Source organism: Macrobrachium rosenbergii, chromosome 9 (assembly GCF_040412425.1).
Source record: "Macrobrachium rosenbergii isolate ZJJX-2024 chromosome 9, ASM4041242v1, whole genome shotgun sequence".
NCBI lineage: Eukaryota > Metazoa > Arthropoda > Malacostraca > Decapoda > Palaemonidae > Macrobrachium > Macrobrachium rosenbergii.
Window position 1 is genome coordinate 21,408,271 of NC_089749.1, and position 24,175 is coordinate 21,432,445.

The 24,175-nt window shown below is 39.5% G+C and overlaps 1 pseudogene; it reads right to left on the reverse strand.

Moving 5' to 3' along the window:
* The window catches only part of LOC136841555 (protein Rae1-like), a 47,497-nt pseudogene that overhangs the window by 17,310 nt on the left and 6,012 nt on the right, over window positions 1-24,175 (reverse strand).

A 24,175-nucleotide genomic window follows, 5' to 3' on the forward strand; every position in this document is an offset into this window, starting at 1 on the left:
AAGTTCTCAATAAAGAACTTCTCAAGAGCTTCTTGTAGGAAGAGGACATTGGAGATTCTCCTCCTTACACTGCTCCTCTAAGCCCGGAGAGGAGTTCAGAAATTGGGGATAAGTCCAGCTGGACAACATCTTCATCAAGTCTCCTTGAACTGGGAGCCTGAGTTACGAAAGGGGACTGGCAGGCTAGTGACATATTCTTGCTGTGTCACGAAAGAGCTGAGCCTGTTGAGAGCCATCGGGCAAAGGAGCGCAGTTGATACAGCAACCGAAGGTGGCGCCAAAGAAGGGCAGTCAGTTACCACCACGACAGTGAGGCGTCAATGAAGCGCAAGCGGCGGCGCTACCGGGCGGCAGACATGATCGTCGAGCGGCGCCGCTGGCATCTGAGGAGGCGCCAAAGGAGGCGCGCAATCGGTGCAGCAGCCAAAGGTGGCGCCAACGGCGGCTGGCGAGCGCCATCGAGCGATGAACGAGGAGTTGAGGTGGCGCCGCTGGCATCATAGGGGAGCCAAAGAAGGGCTTGACTTTGGACAAAGCTGTAAAAATCGCAGTCAGGCGGGCGTTAATTCCGTCAATCACAAGCTGTTGAGGTTCATCGGATGCTGGAGCAGGCGCCACAGGAACAGGAGCCACAGGAGTCGCTGGGCGCCAAGGAGCAGGCCTCTCAGCTGCAGCTCGTCTTATAGGGAGGCTCCGCCGAGCAGAATGAGACGAGTCCGGAAGAAAGCCTCTCAGTTCTGCCCAGCTGGGAGGGGAGGATCCTCAGAAGAGCCTTCTTCTTAGGAATCTTCAATGGAGAAAGCAGACGAGACCTCTTCAAGGTCTGGAAGAGTCGCGAAACGCCAACCTCTAGGAGGAGGAACTCCAACTGGATCCACTCGACACTCTCCGCTCCTCACCTTTTAGGTGGTGAGGGCCCGGCAGCCTGGGGAAGCAACAGGACTGCTTGAGGGGGCAACTGCTCGGGAGTAGGTCCCACTCACCTCCTTTTCGGACTTTATCGCCTTCTCCCCTGGAACCTGGGGTGACAGGGCCTAGACCTGGGGAGCGTGAATGGGCCGGCTACCTCCTCCACAACACTTACACAAGGCACAACACTTGCACTATCACTGCGGTCTACTAACGCTGCAAATTGTCCCCCCATTTCTGCATGGTAGACATAAACGCATTAAGGACTGACACACGGTATCAGGATTGGGAGAAAGCGGTGTCGGGGTAGGTAAACCTACAGGAACTACAGGGAGCAGGGATAATAGGATTTACAAAAACCTCTTGACTACCTCTGACCTCGAAGACCTAGAAGGGGCCTTCCTAATCCTATCTTTCTCTAGCTTCTTCATGTACTTCCCCAAAGCACTCCAGTCAGACAAAGTTAGAGTTCACACTTGTTACAAGTCAAATCAGCAGAACATTTTTGCCCCTGCATGAAAAACAAAGAAGTGTGCGGATCTAAACTAAAGCTTAACAAGCCTGGTTTTGCAGCCTTTGCTGCAAAACCGGATACCACTAGAACCAGAATCAGACATACTAGTCTAACTAAGAACAACTCTAAAGCAATAACTGGCGCCAGCAAGAACAACAAACCAGTACTTCACCAAAAGAATTACAAGTTCAAATTGTTGACAATACTACCAGCAGCAGAACTGTATTACCGGTTCGGCACGGCAAAAAACTAATGGCGTGTTTCTTGGGGCGGTTCCGATACCCGATAGAGGGCGGGGTAGAGGGATCACCTTTAATAACGATAGCGCTAGCGCCGAATTTGAATACTGCCGTGGCGTCAAAGACGACAGCTATATGTAACTACCGGGGTAAGTTGTATAAGTGAAACTCTAGTTTGTGACTTTGCAGTTTTTTAATGATTCTGAATAATATTAAGCTTACATGTTTTTCTCTGGTACTGAGGTAATTCAAAAAATGTTTAACCATCTAATGATGTCATAAAACTTTTCTCTTCCCAAATTTGCAGCCTGGAACTGTTTTTCAAGAGAGTTTTATCAATAAAAACATGTACTGTCCTCCTGTTTGAAAGTCTGCAGCCTTCTGGGATCTTTATTCTATAGACAAAACTGTGTGAAGGAGGTGGTGGTTCTATTTCTTCACAAATCAATGGGTGTAATTGCAGCAAGACCATTGTCATTACCATTTTAATGTTGGAGTTCCTCTCCCCTGTTTTGTTCATTTACTGCCTCAATTCCCATCTGGTCTATGTCTATAAATATGCCTGAATTATACAGACAGATAACATGAAGGATCACTGTTCATATTTTTATAAAGAATTCCTGCTATTAGCTTTGGTGCTGCTAGAATTTTGAAGTGCATTATCATCTACATTCTGTTGAGGTGCCACCTTGTTATACTGCCACACATTGTAAGTATTTCATTTCCTTTGCTGAAAAACTGTGGAACAGGTTTCCTGTCAGTGCTGTGGATTATGCAAATAAATTATTGAGAGGATAAAATACGCTCTTGACTTTTGTGACATTGCTCAACTACTGTTTGTGTGTTTATGTTTCTTATGCTTTTCTTTTACTGCAATTTGTGTAATGCTTAACGTACAGCCTCACTAGTTTTTTTTTTATCTCTATTCATGTCTTTTTTTAATAAGGGTATTCAACACTGAGGTAGTCTGCTTAGCAAGTTGAAGGCCTTTTTGACTTGTTCCATATGGAAAATATTGCAGTAGTACTGAAAAATAATGCTGTACCAACATAAAGTAATGTACAATACACAGATAGTTACTGGAGGAAGACAACAGAACACAGGAAGACAGACTGAAAGCCATACCTTTGACCAGTCATAAGAAACTGCATATGCAAATATTTGGCCATTGTGATTAAATGCACAACAGGAGATAGGCTGCTCCATTGCTTCAGAGTTCTTGAGCTTTAGACCGCATCTTTGTCCCACAGCTAAATCTGCACTATCTAGATCCTTTCAGTTGAATGTGGCAAACTCTGTGGAATTTGATGTCATTCACCTGATAGAATGAAATAAAAAATAGAAAACTATAAGTTCATAAAGAAAAGCATGTAGCTTACATATCAAATCTGTTATAAAAAAGTTAGCTTTACTGTGCTTTTAATATTTTATTACAAACAAGGACAAAAGATATATCATGGCTACTCCCTGTCATCTCTACTTAAGTAATCTCCCTTTCTCTGACAACAGTGACTTTATCAAACTCTGACCCGACAACTAATCACGTTTCTTTCGCTTCTTCACGTAGGAAAAAGCAATCTATTCCTCTAACTTTAAACAAAAAGACCATTTCCAGTATATAGAGATGTTAACTCACTTTCCATCATCTTTACTTGAAAAATTTCTTCTTAAACTAACAGCAGAAGTTTTTTGTAAATAATTTTAGCAGACTTCCTTGAAATGCAAAGTAAATTTTCTATCTATGAATAAAGTAAACATTTAAAGCCTTATAAATAAAGGAAAATGGCTCTTGTTTTGTCCTTATATTCCTTCGCCATGCAAAATATGACAGTAATTTAATTTTCAAAATGACCCCTATCAGTTTACAAACAAGACAACACGTGAGGTCTTGATTAATATCATCACCTCCAAATTTAGTAGGCTTAAGCAGTACTGTAATCTGTATTAGCATGCAAATAAAGTAACCATACAAAAATACATTTTACATCTTATTCCTACATTGAAAGGATGGGAAGGCTTGGACATGACCATTGAAGTGCTGAGTATCTTTAAACAATTTATTTCTGACATCAAAATTTAATAGCTTCTTGTACCCAGGGTGAGTGGTAAGCCTAGCAGTATTATAAAGTGCTTAAGAACAGAAATTCACAAGTCAACTGAAAAAAACCAGAAACAGTACAATGAAATTCAACTGCCAAATTATAAATAGCTGAAGCTAATTCACAAAATCAACAATGATCAACAGTCATCAGTCAAGCAGTGACTGAAGTATGGTATTCCATGATCTGCTAACAACCAATGCCACTGATAGTAATGCATGTATTTATATATAATGCAATAAGGCAATATGTGCCAGTACCATTATGGGAATATTGTTTTGTCGGAAATTTAGCCCATTATGGAATCTTCATCATCTTATCTTTTTTATAAGATGGTTTTTGTTGTTACCCATAATGACTTACTTCAAAAGTTGACTGCTTTGTTCAATAATCATTAGCAATAAGATTTTACATCCAAGATACATAACGGGCATTTTAAAGTAAAAATATATAAAAAGCCATAACTTTGTGGATTTAAAGCTATAAATTGGCATCACTATTATGGTTATAAAATTGAAATGGCAAAGTTTTTACTCAATGATATGGTATATGTTTTATAGGGTTCTTAATTTGTTTGTTTGCATCACGAGGCATGAAAAGTTTAAATATACTTAGTACTTACAGCATATATGTCTTGGAATCCATTTGAAGTACCATTTGATCTGTGACACTTGAATGTGAAGTTGTCTCTTGGCGATGCTGCTACTATATACTGGATTTCCACTGGACCTACAACTTCCAAAGGCTCTTAATCGTAGCCGGAGCTCCAGCACCCATGGTTTTTGAAGATGGCGTTTCATCTGTGCTGTGAGCAAAGTACAAAAAATATAATGTTATTTTACTCCTACTGACATGTGTGATCCCCAACTTGGGATAAATATCCTTTCTCTTACCAAGATGATCTTATAAGAGTACTGTACACATTCTTATTCAAATGAAGTTACAAGTTTCTTTGTCAAGTATCTAAAAATGACATTTTATAATAAAATAAGTTTTATATACTTATCCAGTAATTATATAGCTAAAGTTTCTTTTCACCGGCAGCAAATTTTTGATAGGTGGGTCAAGCTAGTTTGTTTTGGTTATGGCGACGTGCCCTACCTATTTGGTGTAAGAAGAGGTACAACACAAAGAGCTAAAATTTGTTTATGCCCTTATGTCCAAGTGAGGGATGCAGACGTTGACTCCAAAAAATTTCATTACTGGGAAATGTTATATAAACTTTATTATAAAAATGTTACACTTTCAATATTAAATCATTTACCTTCAGTAATTACAACAAATTCCACACTGAATGGAGAGGTGGAAGGTTGGTGATATCTACCTAAAACATTATTAATAGTAATGAGTTTGAAATAGAAATTTGCAACATTGAATTCAATGTTGTTAACCTTACCTGATAAGAGAGGCTGCTAAAGGTTTATATACTGCCTCTGGTTGGCACTCATTTCCAGTAGATACAAGGCAAAAAGCCTGACCCTACTGCTACAGTGGGTGCTTTATAGTGATGGACTAATTTTCGATAAATCAAAGTAAAACAAGATGCCCCTGCCCAGGCGCGCAGTACCAAAGAAAATAACCAGAGCAAATAGTCACCATAACCACCGAAAAACCAAATTAAAACCAATACCCAACCATTAAAACCAAAAAGACTGGAGGGTACTCCAAAGTTGTAGTCTCCCAGGCTCCCAAAACTCAACACCTAAGCAAGGTGAAGAGATTAAAAAAAATGTTGCTCTACATTTCCTCCCCAACACCATGCCAGCTGCTAAAACTTTTCCAAGGTACTGCACTGATTGAAAGTAGTTTCGATAAAAGTTTAAGTAATGCAAATACAAACACCGACTTGTACTTCCAAAAAATAACTCGCTTGCACAATTGATCGGAGAAATAGCGACCTATAAATCTCATGGGCCAAAATCTTCAAAGGAGAGGTCAGTCTTCACTCACCACGGAATGTGCTTCTGAAACTCAAGTTCCTGAGAAAGAATGCAGGCCATTAATATTCAATCAAGAATGATATTTCAACAGAACACCAAGGTCCTAAGTACCACCAATTTCTTCGTTCTGTGAAGATAAAACTTAGGGTCCTTACTGGACAGAATTCTTTCTTCTCCATTTGGATAATATTTTCTCGGACAAGCTCTTGATCGTAAAAGAACGAGACAAAAATTCGATGGCGATTTAATTTCTTAGCTATAAAATCTAGGGAACAGGAGCAACTGCATTCTGAGAAATCCGATATTTCTGTCAAAGCATGGATTTTCACTAGATCTTTTGGCAGTTTTTTCAAGCTTTCAGAAAAGAGTTTTCCTGGTAAGATCCATATGGAGATAGACTTCATTTCTGGGTTCAAAACTAAACTGGCAATAGCAAAAAAAGCACCCATGTCTAGATTCGGGACAGCAAAGGTTTTCCTTAAGCTTTGCTGTAATCAAAGAGACTTAATAAGGTCGAACAAATCCTGGTTAGGTGATAAGTCTGTTCCTTTATGTAGTGGAAACCGAGCTAAGCTCGGCTCTTTAGGCTTTTAATGGCAGAGGTGGGAAGTCCTTTAGTGGAGCGTATAGCAGAAGTCTGCTATCTCTGCTAGAGGTATTAGTAGGAAGGGACACGTTGTTTTGCTCTGCACCAAGACCTGAAGTTGGACCATTTAGCCTGGTAGACATTATCTGGTGACTGTCTTCTGCACTTCACAATCGCGTCTGCAGCCGTTCTTGAAAAGCCCTTCTTTCAGAGCAGTCGCCTAACAGTTTGAATCCTGTTAGGGCCAGAGAAGACAGGTTTTGGTGGAGCCATTGGAAGTGAGGTTGCCTGAGAAGTTGTTGTTTCTGTGGCAGCAGTCTCGGGAAGTCAGCAAAAAGTTCCAGCAGAACTGGGAACCGCTCCTTTGCTGGCAAGAAGGGGGATATCAAAATCATGGACAGGTTTTGATGAGACCGGAATTTGTTGATGACTTGTCTCACTAAACTGAATGGAGGAAAGGCATACAGATCTTTGCCCGACCAGTCCCGCAACATTGCATCGATCGCCCATGCTAAGGGATCTGGTACTGGTGAGCAGATCCACATAAACTAACGGGTCTAATGTCCATTCTGTGGGAAGAATCTATCTCTGAAGGCTCAATTCATCCGCCAAACATTGAGTCTCCCCTGGATAAAATGCGTTGTCACTTGAGTGTCGTTCTGGTGTAACCAAAGAAGACCCCTTGCTGCTTCGTACAGGGAGAAAGAGTGGGTCCCCCCTTGTTTCTTGGTGTACGCCAGTGCCGTCGTGCTGTCTGAATGCACTGCTACTGTCTTCCCGCGAACTTCTGAAGTGAAGCACTGTGGGCCCAGAAACATTGCCTGTAACTCTTTTACGTTGATGTGCCAGTTTTGCTGTTCCTAAGACCAGGTACCTGACACTTATTTTAACCCCAAAAGAGCTCTCCAACCTAGGTTTGACATACTGAAAAGAATTCTAGGCTGGGGTTCAGAGGTAGAAGAGATTTCCCTTCTGATAGTCTCTTCCTGGAATTCTGCCAACTAAGGTCATCCTTGATTTCCACTGTTATCGGGAACACAAACAAGTCCTGAAACTTTTTCCTGTTCCAGCTGGCTCTGAAGAAGAACTGGAGAGGTCTCTGGTGAAGTCTTCCCAGAGTGACGAATTGTTCCATGGATGAGAGGGTGCCTAGAAGACTCATCCATTGATTGGCTGAGCTAAGTTTAGTTCCAGAAATTCTTCCACTGTCAGGAGACACTTGTCTATTCTCTTTAGGACTGGAAAAACCGGAAATCCCGAGAGTTGACTGTCATTCCTAAATATGGAATCTCCTGAGAAGGCGTCAGGAGAGACTTGTCCCGATTGATGAGAAGACCCAACTCTTGGGCCAAGAGAAGAGTTGTGCGAATGTCCTCTGTACTTTGAGCTCTCGAGAAGGAACGTAGTAACCAGTCGTCTAGATATAGGGTGACCTTTATCCCTATCAAATGAAGCCATTTCTCTAGGGGAGCCAATACCCTGGTGAACATTTGCAGAGCCGTCGAGAGACCGAAGTACAGAGCCCGAAACTGGAACACCTTGCCCTGAAACACAACACAAACCTGAGGTACTTTCTCAACATCGGATGCACTGGAATATGAAAGTACGTGTCCTGCATGTTGATGGGGGCCATCCATTCTCCCTGGCGAATGGATGCAAGGATCGATTGGTTTGTTTCCGTCTTGAATGTTGTCTTTTTGACAAAGCCATTTAGAGCACTTATGTCCAAAACAGGTCTCCAGCCCTCCGATGACTTGGGCACCACAAAACAACGGTTTAGAATCCAGGAGAATGAATGTCTTCTACTACCTATATAGCCTCTTTCTGAACAAGGGACTCGACCTTTAGCAAGAGAGCAGCAAATCTCTCTGAGTCTGGAGAGTAAGCTGTCAATTCGACAGGCTTGCGGACTAGAGGAGGTCTGTAGCCCTCCTTCAGGACAGACACTATCCAGGATTCCACTCTCTTTAGTTCCCACTGTTCTCAAAAGTGGAGGAGCCACGCTCCTACCTGAGTACGGAGGACTATGACTTCATTTCTTGGAGGAAGACTTGGAAAAAGACTTCTTGATGGAACGCAGTGGGAAACAGGTATATGCTCTTGTTCTAGTATGTGTTCTAGAACGGGAGCTCTGAAAGGGAGTAAGCTGCAACGGAGACGAAGATCTGGGAGGAAGAGTCAAAGAATCCTTGGGGCATCTCGCAGATTGGGAGAGCAGGTCTTGAGTGTTCTTTTTCTGCAGGTTAGAGTTAATGTCCAGTGCTGTAGCCTGGGGAAAAAGCTGCGTCTTGTCCAGTGGGGGAGAAGAGGAGGGCCGATCTCTGAGATGGAGTGATGCCTTTCAAAGTAAAAGAACACCAAAGCTCTCTTCTTAAGCACACCCATGACGTAAAAGACTATGAAGCACTCCAGCGACTTTTCATGAATGCCCCTGTCAAATACAGGAAATAACAAGAGATCCTCAAGAAATTTCTTGGAGTGTAACAAGGGGCAGTCTTTAAGTTTGCGCCTTCTAGTCAATCGCCTGCCCAGGGAGCTCATCACTTTGAAAACCTTAAAAATATTCTTGAGAAAATGTGCTAGTTCTGAAGTTGAAAACATAATTTTGGCTGAGGAGAAAGCTGATCTCCTAGCCGAGTTGATAAGGCCGGAGAAGTCTCCCTGAGAGGAGGCAGAGACTCCCAGGGAAGACACTTCTCCAGTTGCATAAAACCTATAACTCAATCTGGACAACTTGGAAGGAGGGAAATAAAAAACTGCTTTACCTTGCTCCCCCTTCTCAGAAAACCACTCTTCTACTTCATTCAGTGCCTTCTTCGCAGAAGAGGAGAGAACCAATTTTGGTAACCTCAAAGAACCGACTGAGGGGGCTTCCATAAAGAAAGTCGAAGCAAGAGAGGAGGAGCAGCAGGTGAAAAGAAGCTTGGAAAAGTCGATAGCAGGAACCTCAATAACGCAGAGTACTATACGCCGACGAAGGAGCCTCTTGATCTGGAACAACCTCTCCTTCAGAGGAAACAGGAGAAAGCGATAAGTCCGCTGTCATCTGAGCTGTAGGAGGAGCCTTCTGAAGCAAACTTAGAATATTATCCAGTTTGCTATGAATCGGGTCAACTGAAGGAGGAACAATGTCTGAGACGACACTACAATGAAGTGGTGGAGGAACGGGCATCAATGGGCGCTCGGGGAGCACGTAGAGACGAAAGCCAGTGACGAAACCTGATGGTGAACAGGCGCCAGTGGGTGCTATTCTGCAAGCAGGAGCTTGGGCGCTTTGACGCTAGTTGCTGGCCGCTCGGGCGCTGATTGAAGAGATGAAGGTGCTGGGTGCGCAACTCCTGATGAAGGGGTTCCTTTATTCAATGAAGAACATCTACGCACCACAAGGAACTTCGGCGCCATTTACGACCGCTGTCTGAAGAAGCAGAAGAGAATTGCTCCGGGCTATCCCAGTGACTGCACAAGGGCGCGCTGAATCCTTGCCCTTCTTACAAGGAACAGGAGAAGAAATCTCGAAACCCACTGCATGCCTTCTCAGTGGGAGTGACTTGTCTGCATAGCGCCGTGAGCGCCTGGGACTAAAATCTTCGGAGCTGAGGGGCATACAGTGAGCACTCACTTGAAGGCCTTTCCAACGGCCTTTGGTTGCAGTCTGGGATTCATCAACAGACTGAACCGAGGGGGCAATTGCTCGGGGGCAGACCCCACCAACCTCCCTTAGGCTAAAAGTTTGACTCCTCCCAGGTGCTGGGGACTATGTCAGGGACCTTGGCCTAGGAGAATTGGCAGGCCAGACAGCCACCTCCTCCACTACCACTGCACTTGCACTGGGCGCTCTGACTTACTCTTATCCATTAACACTTTCACCAAGGACACTAATTTAGCGATCGACTGCACAATTAACTCAAAGCAAAAGTCGATTTTCGACTCCAGACTGACGATGGTGTTGAGATTGGAAATGTGAGAGCCGGGTTAAGGAGAGGGTTGCACAGGTGGAGGAGATGGAACGGGATTGGAAGAAATTACAGGTGCAATTGCATCTGACTTAGCAGATGAATCATGACTAGCTAAAGCTTTACTAGATTCCCTAGCGATAGCTTTCCTCTTCCTACCTCTAGTTAGTTTCTTAAGATGTGAATCTAAAGCCTTCCACTTCTTTAAATCCCAGTCGCTACATTCCTCAAAACGTAAACCTACTGAATAGGTTTGTCCCCTACATTGAACACAAACAGTGTGAGAGTCGTAAGATTCTTTAGTCAGTCTACTATTGCAGCCTTTGCTACAATACCTAATACTAGAACTACTACTGTCAGACATCCTGGAAAATTCTAAGACGTCAGACATCCTGGAAAATTCTAAGACAAGTCCAAAAACGGGCAAAAAGTTGTAAACCAATGATCAAAACTCGCCTAACACTTTAAATTGTGCCGAAAGGCTAAGAAAATAAATACTTCACCAATCAAGATAGAGCAAACAACCAGCAAAAGTATAAATTCCAAAATTCAAGCTGCCAACCACAAATCATTCCAACCACACCCGCGAAACAAATTGAAGCTCTTTCCTATGTTGTATACCTCTTCTTATAACCGAAAGTGGAGGGGGGCACGTTGCCATAACCAAAACAAACTAGCATGACCCACAATTTCAAAATTTTAAGCTGCTGGTTAAAAGAAACTAATAGCTATGTAAATACTGGGTAAATTACTTGTATAAACATTTTCTTTATATACAGTACATTATTATCACTGTAAATATAAGTAATTCATTTAACTAGCTTAGTGAAGTCAAGTGTGGGTCTGACCATGCACAGTGAGGGGTCTATCTTGCATGGTAAAAGTTGAGTCAACTGGGATTCTGTTGCAAGGACATGGGGCAATTTATGATTACTGGGATTACAGTGAATAAATACTGTAGTTTCACCAACCACAGATAAAGCAAATGACTAATAGCAAAAATATACATAAAATACCTGATATTTTAATGGTGATTCTATCTGTTTGTACTCTTGTGGCTGACCTTCTAGCTGGTATACTATTAAGTGACGATTAGCTGTACCAACCACTGCCATTGGATACTCAACATCAGCACAATAACATCTCTCAGGTAAGTTAATTGTTAGTATTGGTGTGGCACTTCTTGTATCCCAAAACTGAAAATAAAAGCATTGCATAACATATCAAAACATACCAATATCCATCATACTTCAAAACAAAATCACATGAACATAAATCTAAGGCCCTTCGCTTGACTCAAGACATGGTAAGTCACACATAAGGTAGGAGAGTTATCTACAGCCATGTATCTAACATTATGCACATATTTCAGAGGTAGCACTCATTTTATAATAATTTTAAGTTCTCCCATAAAGGACATGCACTTTTACTCCCAATCCACAATAAGACCCTACGAAGGTTAATCAGATTCCTTACCTTTAATGTTTTATCAGGTTCCTTACCCCTAATGTTATATCAGGTTCCTTACCTTTAATGTTTTATCCTGTTCCTTACCTTTAATGTTTTATCCCAGGAACCAGTCATAATGCAGGAGTATGAAGGAGCTTTAATCCAATGAACTGTTTTCACTGGAGCCTCATGCTGGGCAACCTGCATCTTTTGATTGCTGCCTAAATCCCAGCAATGCACAGTTTTATCTGCACTGGCCATAAACACCTGTAAGTATATCAGACAATGTATGCTACTGAATTTGAAGGGTCCAGTTTCACTTGAGAGAAAATTCCAATTTCATTCAATAACTCAAATCACTGATTGTTATTAATAACTGCTTATTATTAATAAGCAGTTAACCAGACACGATAAATTGAAACGGATGAAGATTCTGACAAAATTTCCTTTGTAGATTTTTGTCCAAGAATTTGACATTTGCTGTTGGGTGAAGTATGGACTATCACATAAGATATGCATTGCTGTTAGTGTTGAATTGCATTCTCTGAATACAGGAATTGGTCATGTGGGCCATTTATCAATGTGGCCAATTCTAAGAACAGATGAATTTACTTTAGTGTGGAATTCCTTAGATTCAAAGAAAATTCCTTAAAAATCTTATGAAGAGTTGTATCATTCTTTGTACATGTCTAGCTTTTTATTTCACTAATACTGTGTGAATATTAAAAACACCATGTTCAATCAATACTATCAGTTTTAGGTTGACAAGATTATAACATTCTCATAACCATTACATAAAGTAATAAATAAAATTAGCCAAAGACCACTTTATTTGCCTTTTTTGAAGGAGTTTCAGTGGTACTGTGCAGTATATAAAACCAATAACTGCAGGGTTAAAATTATAGTTTGTACTTTCATAAGACATAAAACACTGAACATATCTACAGGATTATCAATCTAAGGATGTACAATAGTGATGAAGTTATACAACACAGAGCCTCATGATACACCAGACGTATGGTAGTTTCAGCGGCAAGAGAGTAACTTCTTACAATATCAGTAAACCATACAGAATGGGAGTGTAAGTTTTATAATAAATTATAACAATATATTCAGCATTCAGTGCAATCCTTCACATCTTACACTATGGCACATGTTCACGTATGACATGCTTTGTCATGCATAATCTTCATGAATAATTTTTAACAGTATTATCAAAATAATTCTGAGAGAGGGAGAACTGCAAACAAGTTTATAACACTTTGTATGAGCAAAAGTCAAAATAAATAAAGACCTTGCTTCCATCGTCGTGCCATGCAACATCCATTACAGGACCACCCATTGTCTGTTGTGCCTTTCCTATAGTTTTACCATCTCTCTGGACTTCCCAACACCGAACCTGAAAAGCCAATAACAAGCCGGAATTACAGTTACAGTATGACCTGTTCATCTGTTTTCATATCTAGACTTACAAAAAACCATTATGCAATAGTGCCTCATCAACAACTTTCATTTAAAAAATAATACTGGCATACTTGCAATACTTTTGCATTAAAAAGGTATTTACAGTTTCTTAATGAAATAGCTCTTTCCATACAAAAACTGAAGCAATAAAGTAGTTAGGCAGAGTAAGGTAAAATTCCCAAATTGAAGGAATATTTCCTGCAATCCCTTGGAGGTGAAAAATAAGAAATGATATCATATAATTACAAATACCAGTTATTAGTTGCAACAAGGCAATTCAACTTCAGATAATGAATGATATGACTAATGAGTTTGGTGGAAGGAAGACACTTGTGACACAATGTTTTTTCAGGAACTAGGATTGCTGACGTTAATTGCTTCATTTCTACCACTGACTCACACTTCCCAGTAACTGCAAACTTCTGAAATTCTGCTCCCCAAATATTTTAGTTACTGTAAATACCTTTATAACTCAGGAGCTAACTGACATCATATTACTTACTGTAAATACCTTTATAACTCAGGAGCTAACTGACATCATATTACTAACTAAAAATAATACTATAATCTTAAAGATATGCTTTATTAGCCAAGAAGATTGTACTGGAATACGACTGAGGAGGACCAAAGTTTAAAAAACATGAACTTCATATAAGAAACTTCAGCAAGCCTTACCCTATAAAAGTTCCACTAGGCATCCAGATTCATTTCATTTGGTTGCTCCTAGTAAACCTTGAAATAATTTCATCTCAAGTGATCTAGTATGTCGATCTGATTTGATTTTATGAGATTTAGTCTGCCCAGCCAAGCATTGGGGCACTTCCTACCATGCAGCGCTTTGAGACAGTGAAAAGAGGGATTTGGAGTGGTTAGACAGCAAGATAATGAGCCCCAAAAAATAAAGGAGATGAAATGTTCTAATGGTGGAACTGGTAGAAAACCCACACTAAGAGGTAAACGTTAGAGAGGCTGGAACGCAAGACTGAAAAAAGGAAGCAGGATTGGAGATTGGAGATGGAGTAAAAGGCTAAAGAGTCAGTGCAACTGGAGGCCGAAAGGATGCTGCAAGTCCCCTTTAGTAATGCCTACATTGCACCACGTGAGGTGCACTGACAGCACTACCCCCCCCTGAATACAAGGAAGTGATCTACGTACCTCAAAATCATCATACGAATGTTATCATAAAGTGACAATATTCAGTCAAATTAACATGCAATTTTCAAACCATGAAATATATTAGTGTACAGTAAGTGTACTTGAAAATTAAACCCACTAGCCATGAGGAAAAAAAATTCTCAATACACCTGAGCATTAATAAACCTTACGAAATAAGAAATATGTCTTACGTTGTTATCCCAGCTCCCAGCAACCAGAAAATCTTGTGGAATTGAGGGAGGGGAGAAAGCCATACACTGAACCGAATCATCGGGAGGGTTGACCACCTGTGAAGAATAGTATACAAATCTGATTAAAGTATTCCTATGAACTGTGAAAGTGAATACTGAAAACTGTACCTCTTTTAATACCAGTACAGCACTATGGTTCAAATGCTAAGAACTGTTTGATAAGAAAATATTCAGGTTTGGCTATTTTCTAGTATGTATAGTTTACACATTAATATCAAAACTATGCTACTACAGTGAACAAATTGGTTGTTATACACATGCAAGCCCTTACCTCAAAGTCTTTCATTGGATTGGCTGAAGCAGGAGTGGAGGTTGATAAACCAAAACCTCCAAACCCTGTACCACTACTCCCAAATGTGCTGGGGTTGAACATGACCTACACACTGAAAGAATACACATTCATGTTATTTGCAGTATTAAAATATGTCACAGACACTGTTTATATACAACTGTACCTTCTACTATTCCTTTCCAGAATTCATGCCCATGGAACACTTATTGCATATGCCAGTGTATAAGGTGACCTTTTACCCTTAAAAAATCTCCCCCAAAATGGGGAGGGTCGTCTTATACGTTGAGCATAAAAAGCAAATTTAAATCCTGCTGAGATTTTTAATGATAGGCAACCCTCTGAAGTGTCAATAGTTGTGTAAATAGTTAACTACCGTCACAACTATCAACACTGTAAAAAAAAAAATCCTGTAATAACAGTAAAAACCATAGGTAATTCAAGTGAATCACTAGCGACACAAATATTGATACTGTAAACAAAACAACTGTAATTACAGCAATTACTGTGCCATAATCAGACGTTAGGATGAGTGAGCTCTTACTTTGTTATCAGCTTTATCCAGGGTACCATTATTCAAATACATTATCACAAGACCCCATCATGGCCACACCAACTATCGGTAAAAATAAAAGGAGGAAGTTCGAAGCAGCAAACTTTGCAAAAGAACATAATAACTGCGCTGCAGCACACCAATATTGCATAACAATATTGGCTGATAGTGTTACTGTATTTAATTTAATAAATTGGGGGGTCGTCTTATACAATACGGCGAACATACCTCTAAACCTACATTTTTACATGAAAAATTGGGGGTCGTCTTATACGTCAAGTCTCCTTACACGCCGGCACATATGATACCTCTGTTTTGCAACAGAAAAATCTTAGGTAAGCATGCAGAGAAAATTTCTATTTAGTCTGCATAACTTACAACTTTATCCAGGCTACTGCACCTCTAATTTTTACTAGGCTCTCATTTTGGCCTGACAATCCAATATGTTACTAAGACAGAAATCTTCAACCTCCTTCAAGGTCTCATCCACCATAACATAAACCTCTATCTCCAACTCTTTGCTTTAAGCTTTTCTTATCAATGTCGGCATAAAAAAAAACCCTATCATTTTTGCAATTCTGAGTATTTCCTGACATCTTATGTTGCATAATACAAATACTGCATCTACCCATACATCATGCCTCAGCATCCACATGGCCATTTTCAAACTGTTGCCTCTCCTTTCTGCAACCATACTTGAATTTGCTGGTATGATTGTACTCCTTTATAGGTTACCCCATTACACTAGATCAGAGTAATGTATAAAAAAAATGACAAATTCTCACTATAATTTACAGTTTCTTAGCTGTACAAATCCTAATTTTTTAATATACATCTTTCATGCAAGCTGGTCTGGCTGGCCAGTGACCCCAGAGACAAAGTTTTAAAATTTGGTGGTCTCTCATGCAGGGTTGTCGGTAATCTCTCTCTCTCTCTCTCTCTCTCTCTCTCTCTCTCTCTCTCTCTCTCTCTCTCTCTCTCTCATCTCATCCTTATTAAGGACATCCATTCTTCTCATTGGAGGTGATGCTGCATTTGAGTTTTTCCACTCAAAAGTTATGAATTTTTCTAAAGGGTTCTTGAACACTATTCAGCATCCTTAATCTTCAGCTCCAGTAGCTCTTATACTTCTTATTTGACTCAGGCATCCTATTTAACTCCTACCTTACTGCTTCCCTCCACTACATGACTCAGTCAATTCTAACATGTCCACTGAGGGCTCTTCATACTAGTTTATCTTCTGACTGGGACATCTGATATCTTTCCCAAACCTTTACTCCTCTTCTGATTTTCTTCTTTGTGGTGGGTATAATATGAGCATGTTCACCACCTTCTTAACTGAATCACTTTAATGAAAATAACCTAAGTACTTCTATCACAAATAGCTGCTCATCTCAATTCTCTCGTGTCCAACCTTCAATACAGTACCAAGGATCTGTATTGTTGCTTGTTACCAAGTGATTCTGTACCTATTCTCCTTCATATCTGACCTCTTGTAAACAGCACATACTGAACTGTATACCCTAATTCTTGTCTGTAAATTCAACTAATCCCTCCTTCCAACCTTCATTCCTAAATTAACTGTGCATACCTTCACTGAATTTTTATCTTTGTATTTCTTATTCTATTTAGAGATTTTGCAGTTCATCCTGCCTATTTAAAAGTTGTGGGTGACAGGGGTACTTTTCTTTTGTTTAACCTACCATAGTTGTCTGAAGCTTTAGACAAAACACATTAATGGGATGCACATGAAATTCTGAAGAAGGACATCAGACTAGCTAGGCTATACTCTAATGCAAAATTCAACTCCATGGGAGTCTACCAGGGCATTACTGTACAGAGGATCTGCATAAGGAGGAGTCTAAGAGGTGCAGTTGACTGTTGTAATCATGAACTTAACAGGGGCCCCAGGGGTATTTGCCCCTCACAAACTTCAGCATAATAGGTTTCAATGTGTCAGGGTAATTATTGAAAAATAGGAATCCCCAAATTCTCCAAGCTCCCTTTTGTCCACTTAATCAATCTAGTATTGTCTGGAAATTTTTATAATGCTCTTTTTGTATAGCCATGCTCAGAATTGATGCTACATGACAGCATAGGATTTCGTTCAAAATTCACTAGCTGGCAACTACCATGCTACTATACATATTTATTTCTTATTTGAATACGAAAAATGAAAACACATTTATCTCATAAAATAAGGCCACAGTATGTGTCATAAGAGTGAAATGTCATATAAAGTATATCAAAACTGTAAGAAAATACTGCTTATAACCAAATTTTGGAAAAACAGTGACAAAACATTTTCAAAACCTTCGTTCAATCATCAGCCAATGCATTCAACAAAAAAATAAAAAAAAGTCTTTATCAAGCCTGGGTTTAAATGTTAAAATGAAAAGAAAAATTATAAAACTTTTTCATAACATTATGACATTGGCTTTAATTACAACCATAAGATCTGAGAAACAATAGTCCTATTTGATTATTCTTACCCCTCGACACTGAAAAAATATAAATAAATACAAAAGTATTACTGTAACTAAAACGCATCCACCGATATCAACGGGTGGGCAGGCTTGAATGAGTCTACTGCTGGGTGGCAGCAACATAAACCACCTGGAACATACGTCTACAATGAATAAAGACAATGAAATCTTGAAAATTTTTATTTTATATTTATTATAAAATAATTGGATTGTCATAAAAAATAATGTTATATTTCTTAACCACTTCAGAAACAATGGTTTACTAGCAAATATTCGCCTATGCAGTTATATTTTTGTTAATACCAAGATTTTGTGCCTAGACCTATGCATGTTAGTTTTCTTTACTTGCTAAAAATACATTACACCTAGTAATCAAACTATATTAACAATTTCTAAACATTTTTGCACTTCAAGTCAGCCTTTGAATGAATCAATTATACACCAAAAGCAAACAGAAGGACTACATACATACGTAGATACATAGAAAAGTATGGTATGTGTATGTAACTTTTTTTTGTAGGGGAGCGAGGAGGCTCACAATATTAGTAGTGTAGCTGATTGCAGATGGCCACAGACGAGTCATTACATAATCCTAGGCTCGTTTATTGAACTAGAGTGCACGATCTGACATACAAGCGTCATTCAAGTATGGCCCCAAAATAACAAGCAAAAGCAAAAGATTCCTCTAGAAGTAAGGAATGTGTAAAGAGCTGGCTGGTTGCCCGGGATAAGGCTATAGTCTGTGTGCATCCCCGCACATTTTAATATTCTTAATCGCTTGCTCGTTATTTTCATATTGATTGATAGCCCTACCTATACTTTTTAGGTAGCATTGCCATCCATGACATTTAAGCTACAAAATTTTACGAGACACAAGATGATAAATGACGAATGCACTGCGATGCCATGTAAGGAATGAAAGAATACATTTCATCTTTAAAAATTTCTTGTTTATTTCACTACCAAATATCTTACCATTAAATTTATTGAAGTAAATAATTCATATATCATTATAATCCTACAGCCATTGGCTTGACATATTTGGTGATGAAATTGGGAAACACTACTATTCTTTGGGTAAAACTGAGGTGTAATGAAAATTATAACTTTTGAAAGACATGTTCCTCAGGTGTCGCAGCGATTTTCACTCTCCGGAGCTTTGAGGGAGACTGCAGACTGGTAATTTTCCAGCACTGTGATTGGCTGACCACTAGCCAATCAGGAGCGTCGTAAGGGATGGCGCTAGGCACCAAATGCACGGCTGATGCGAATGTACTACTGTACTGTATACTAAATAAATGCATAAATCTTAGTTTACATTGGAAGTGACAATCATGCCACTAGAAGCATCCCTTGCCAGTCAGTATATGACTTTAATTACTCTACACAAGGAAAAGAAAAATATTTTTTTCATAATAAAAAGAATCTGTCTGGGTAGGTTACCTGATAGGTAAATGCTCAGCACAAATTTTACACCAAGCATCCTGCGGCAAAGACCCTCAACTAGGCAAGGTTAGGTAGGATATTTCTGGGTTTGATTAAAAGACTAGGCAAGAAATCATATCATCATATGTTATCCATTCTGACAGTGTTTTTCGGAATGACGAATCTGGCAGAGTATCTGACTAACGTAAGAAGGCATAGCCTAAAATAGAGCAGCATATCCTCCTCTGATGTAAAAACATACATGGGCAATTACAGTACTGCAATAATGACATAGGGTAACACATGAAAATATTACCTTATCAACGGCAGTTAAAATTTAACGGTCAACTCTCACAGCTAACCTGTTTCTTAAACAACAAAACAGGCTAATCACACACTTAAGAAGTATGTATGGAAATCTTTACACCAGCCACACAATAATGGACTCAGAAGTTTTAATGATGCTCACAACACTATACTGTACATGTATTGGTGCCATTAAAACGACTATATGAGTATCAGCGACGCCATTAGTTCAGTTCAACCAGCTGGAACAAGCTGACTATAAAGACAAGATAATGCATAGTTAATGAAGTTTCCAACCATAATACCACCTGGTAAAAACATAAAGACGGCATTGTCTACAATATCACAGAAGAATTACTTTTAGACAATCTTGGATATTCCTAGTAGTCTTTATAAGAGCCCTCTCCTGAAGGACTATGCCTACCAAAGTTAATGGAATTGTGCAGATTAGATGACAGTTATTTCCTTATTAGACTATGAAATTGTAGACATGGCCTGCAAAATTTTTTCTGGTCCATACATTCTGGCTCACCTGTATTTCATGTCCAACAGTTAGCATGGTCTGTTCCCAGTGGCCAGCTTGGGTATGGGGCTATACTATACTGTACAGTATTCAGTTTCAGTTTACAAAATAAGTAGCCAAAGTTTTATGAAAGGGATAGTTGGTGCTACTTTAGCTTGTTATCTACATGGAAAAAATATCTGCATCGTACTTTGGCTTGTAATCTGCAAGGAAAAAGTATCTACTGTAGACCATAAAAATTTTTTTTGGAATGATATCTACATAGTAAAACATAATAATATATATAACATAGAGAAAATGTAATTAAAATACTAAAAATGTTCTGCTAATTACATTCTAGTGATAAACAGCACATACATCAGCTAAAAATGCTAAATAGAGGTCAGGAGCTGCTTTTCTCATCATCCGTCAACAGAAGTAGTCTAGGTGTGATTGGGATGTTCTTGGATTGCAGCCTCTCATTTTTTTCAATTTACGAATCTTCGCATCAAGCCAGGATCTTTCATTACCTTGTGTATGTGTATGATTTATGGAAAAATGACAAACATTGAGTTGGTTTAAATTAGAGTAAGCTGGCCATTTGTCGGATTGGATTACTGAGCCTTCAGCAACTTCCCTCTGAATGATTGGCTGAAGTGTCTCACAGTCTCTTCTTTGAACATAAAAATATCGGCAATCAGAACATTTCTTCAAACCAAACACCCAAGGACCATCAATACGTCTTCCAGGGCTACACATATTGTCTTTTTCAAGTTTGCTGTCTGTTGAATTTGGAGCCCGGTCTCCTTGTAACATTTGGCCTTTATTGTATTTTCGCCGTCCTGCAAAGAGTGCTTCATCAATCTACATGGGCTCTTTTTCAGTGCCTACCATTTGACCATGATTCTGGACTGAAAGAATCGCTGTACAAACTCCTCTGCACATGTTGAACCAAACGCATATTGCTTCGGTACCTCTACCCGTTACACTTTGAACCAGATCATAAGAGAGGTCTTGTATAAAATAAAAGATCAATTCTAAAATTTGGCAATTTAGTTTGTTATTTAAATCTGTATAGTGGAAAAATACATTGCTTCTGCGAATGGAACGAAAAGTTTGACATCCACGGTTTCTGCAAGGAAGAACGGGCATAAATTCGCCATTTCATCTTCTTTTCCAAGCATCTTTCATCTCTCTGCCACATCGATGACATGATGAAACACATTGTTCTTCATCCAAAAGTCCATGTCCTTTTAGAAATGCCAGTACCTTAGTTTGTCGCTGATTTCGGTGTAGAATTCTTTTGCGAGCATCTTAAGGGCTGTGTCAATGACTGAAATATAAATGAGGATTTACGGAGGTTCTTAGGAATTAAGAAAGGTGAAGGACTGGCCTATCTTTGAAATCTAGGGAACAAAGTAGATAACAAGCATATCTCTGGAAATTAGGTAACAACCTTGTTGAGTCAGGACCAGAGCTTCGACACTCAAACAGGTATTCCATTCATGCTTCAGACTCTCTAACCAGACATTCTCTCAAAACCAAGACGTGTGTTTTTCTTGTTCTTGATAAGTACCACAACTTTTCTTGCTGTAGATCACAATATAAAGTGTAGATCGCATACCAAAGTATAGTAGATTCACGACATGTAGATAACAATATGAAGTGTAAATTGCATACCAAAGTAGATTCATGACACATAAATAACAAGCCAAAGTAGCACCAGATAGTCTTAATCAACTGAATAACCAAAGGCGCAATCAGTTTATAAACCATCCAAGCATGGTCATTTAGATTGTGCTGCCTAAACTGATCTTGGTCATCCACCTTAAGCTTATCTTGCCTAGAATCTTACTTAATATATCACAGCTTGAACTAGCCTAATCTAGCAGTTGCTATAAAAGCAACATCTGCCAAATTAAGTCAAATGATAACACCTAAGAAAAACTCAAGAAATATTTCAATCATTCACTGCATGACAGCTAAGTGTCCACAAGAAACTGAGTTTAATTGTTGTTGTTGATAATTACCCATGCAACAGAGCTTTTTTTTTAATTATGACATTATATCTTAACTGAAATCTGCTTTACAGCCTCAATAGAAGACAATAATTTACATCATCACTTATATCATTAAGGTTAGCTGGTATTATTACTGACTTTATTCCTATATACTCCTATTACTAAATATGTCATTAGCCACCTATACTTGACTGTCAGTATATGCAGCCCATACCATTTACTGTAGTCTGCTAACAGATGGACGTGGTTATTCTTCCTGCAACACAAACTCAGACTTCGACTAGCCAATTTGACCTAACCTGGATTTACCATGTATAATTGAGGCAATAGTCAGTACAGGCAGTCCCCGGTTATTGGCAAGGTTCCGTTTTTGAGGGTGTGATGATAACCGAAAATCATGGCTAACCGAAAATCGGCGATTTTTGGAGCTTTTTCAGCGATTTCCGGGGCTTATTGGCACCGAAAAGTGCCGATTTTCGGTTATCAGCGCCTCTGTTACATATGAATTGGCACCAATGCCCAATTATCTGCGATTTTCGGCGCCGAAAATTGCCGATTTCGTCACTAGACAAGCTCCATAAAACCGGATCACCGTTAACTGAGCCCGCCATTAACCAGGGACTGCCTGTACTGTAACTCTAAAGAAGAGCTCTGCATGGAGATATTGTTTAATAATGAAATTTTTATACTGAACAATATAGAAAAGGTTGTATATGATGCTGTACACATAACTTGAAAAATTACATTTTTATAAATAAAATAAAGTTTTATTTATACTTACCCAGTAATTACATCGCTGTAGTTTTCTACTCGATGGCAGTTTGAATTTTCGAAATTTGCGGCAATACTCTACTTCTTCCGTCCAAGATGGTGACTAGGCCCCACCAACTCTCTGGGAAGGAGAGGAACAACCCTTGAAAGATGGTTCAATTTGCTGACTGCAATAAAAATGTCCATGTGAGGGGAGGAGGGAGGGCTCGACTCATAATTACTGGGTAAGTATAAATAAAATTTTATTTTATTATAAAAATTTCAATTTTATATAAGTAACTTACCCAATAATTACATCGCTGAATTCCATGTCGGTCTGTTGGGGATTCAAGGACATATTGTATCCAAAATATTAAAGTCATTATGGATATATTTAAGATGTTCCCATCGATAAATGCTTGTTGTTCCTCATCTGGTGAGAAAGCTACTGCAGGAAGGTACTGCCTCTGGTTGGAGCTCATCTCAACCTATAGTGGTGTGGTGGTATAGCCTACAGACACCTCTACTGACACAGGGACTTTCCAGCAAAGGAGTATTCTGCTAGCTGCGAAAGTGTTAATCAAAGCTGTGTAATAAATAGGAACTTCCAATGCCATACAAGGCTTAAAAACTTGTCCTAATCTGGGGCAAAGTAGCAGGAACCAAGAAGAATCCAACCATAATGCCTAGTCACCTTACAGCGACGAATTAATAAAGAAAGAAAAGATACCATCACCCCATTAAAAAACTGGTAGGTAACTTGGGTATACCATACATTCCAGACAGAAATTCAGTTGAAAAGTTGCCCCTAGGCCCCCCATTACCAAACCAGCTGCAGACAAAGGGCCCTAAGGTGCTGCACTCAGAAGATGGTTTTCAATGTTCAGAGATAATGCATTGCAAAAACTGACCTACATCTCAGTATGTTTGGAGGATAGAAGATAAGAACAGATTATGCTTGAAGGCTAAGGAGGTGGCCACTGCTCTTACCTTGTGAGTCACTTTCAGGAGGATAGAGACTTCTCCAATTTGAGAATAAGCTTCCATGATTTGGTCCCTAAAAAGAACAAGATAGCGTTCTTAGAGAGAGATCTGGAAGGATTCTTTACAGAACAACACAGATTGCTAGCCTGGCCTCCTGATCTTCTCAATCTGATATAATATCTAAGGGGCTCTCACAGGCAAAGAGACCTTTCATCTTCCTCTGGGACTAAAATCATCCATCAAGTTCTTTTTACTGTAAAGAAGGGGCCAGGGTTTTGAAGGTATTGTAAAGAAAACCCA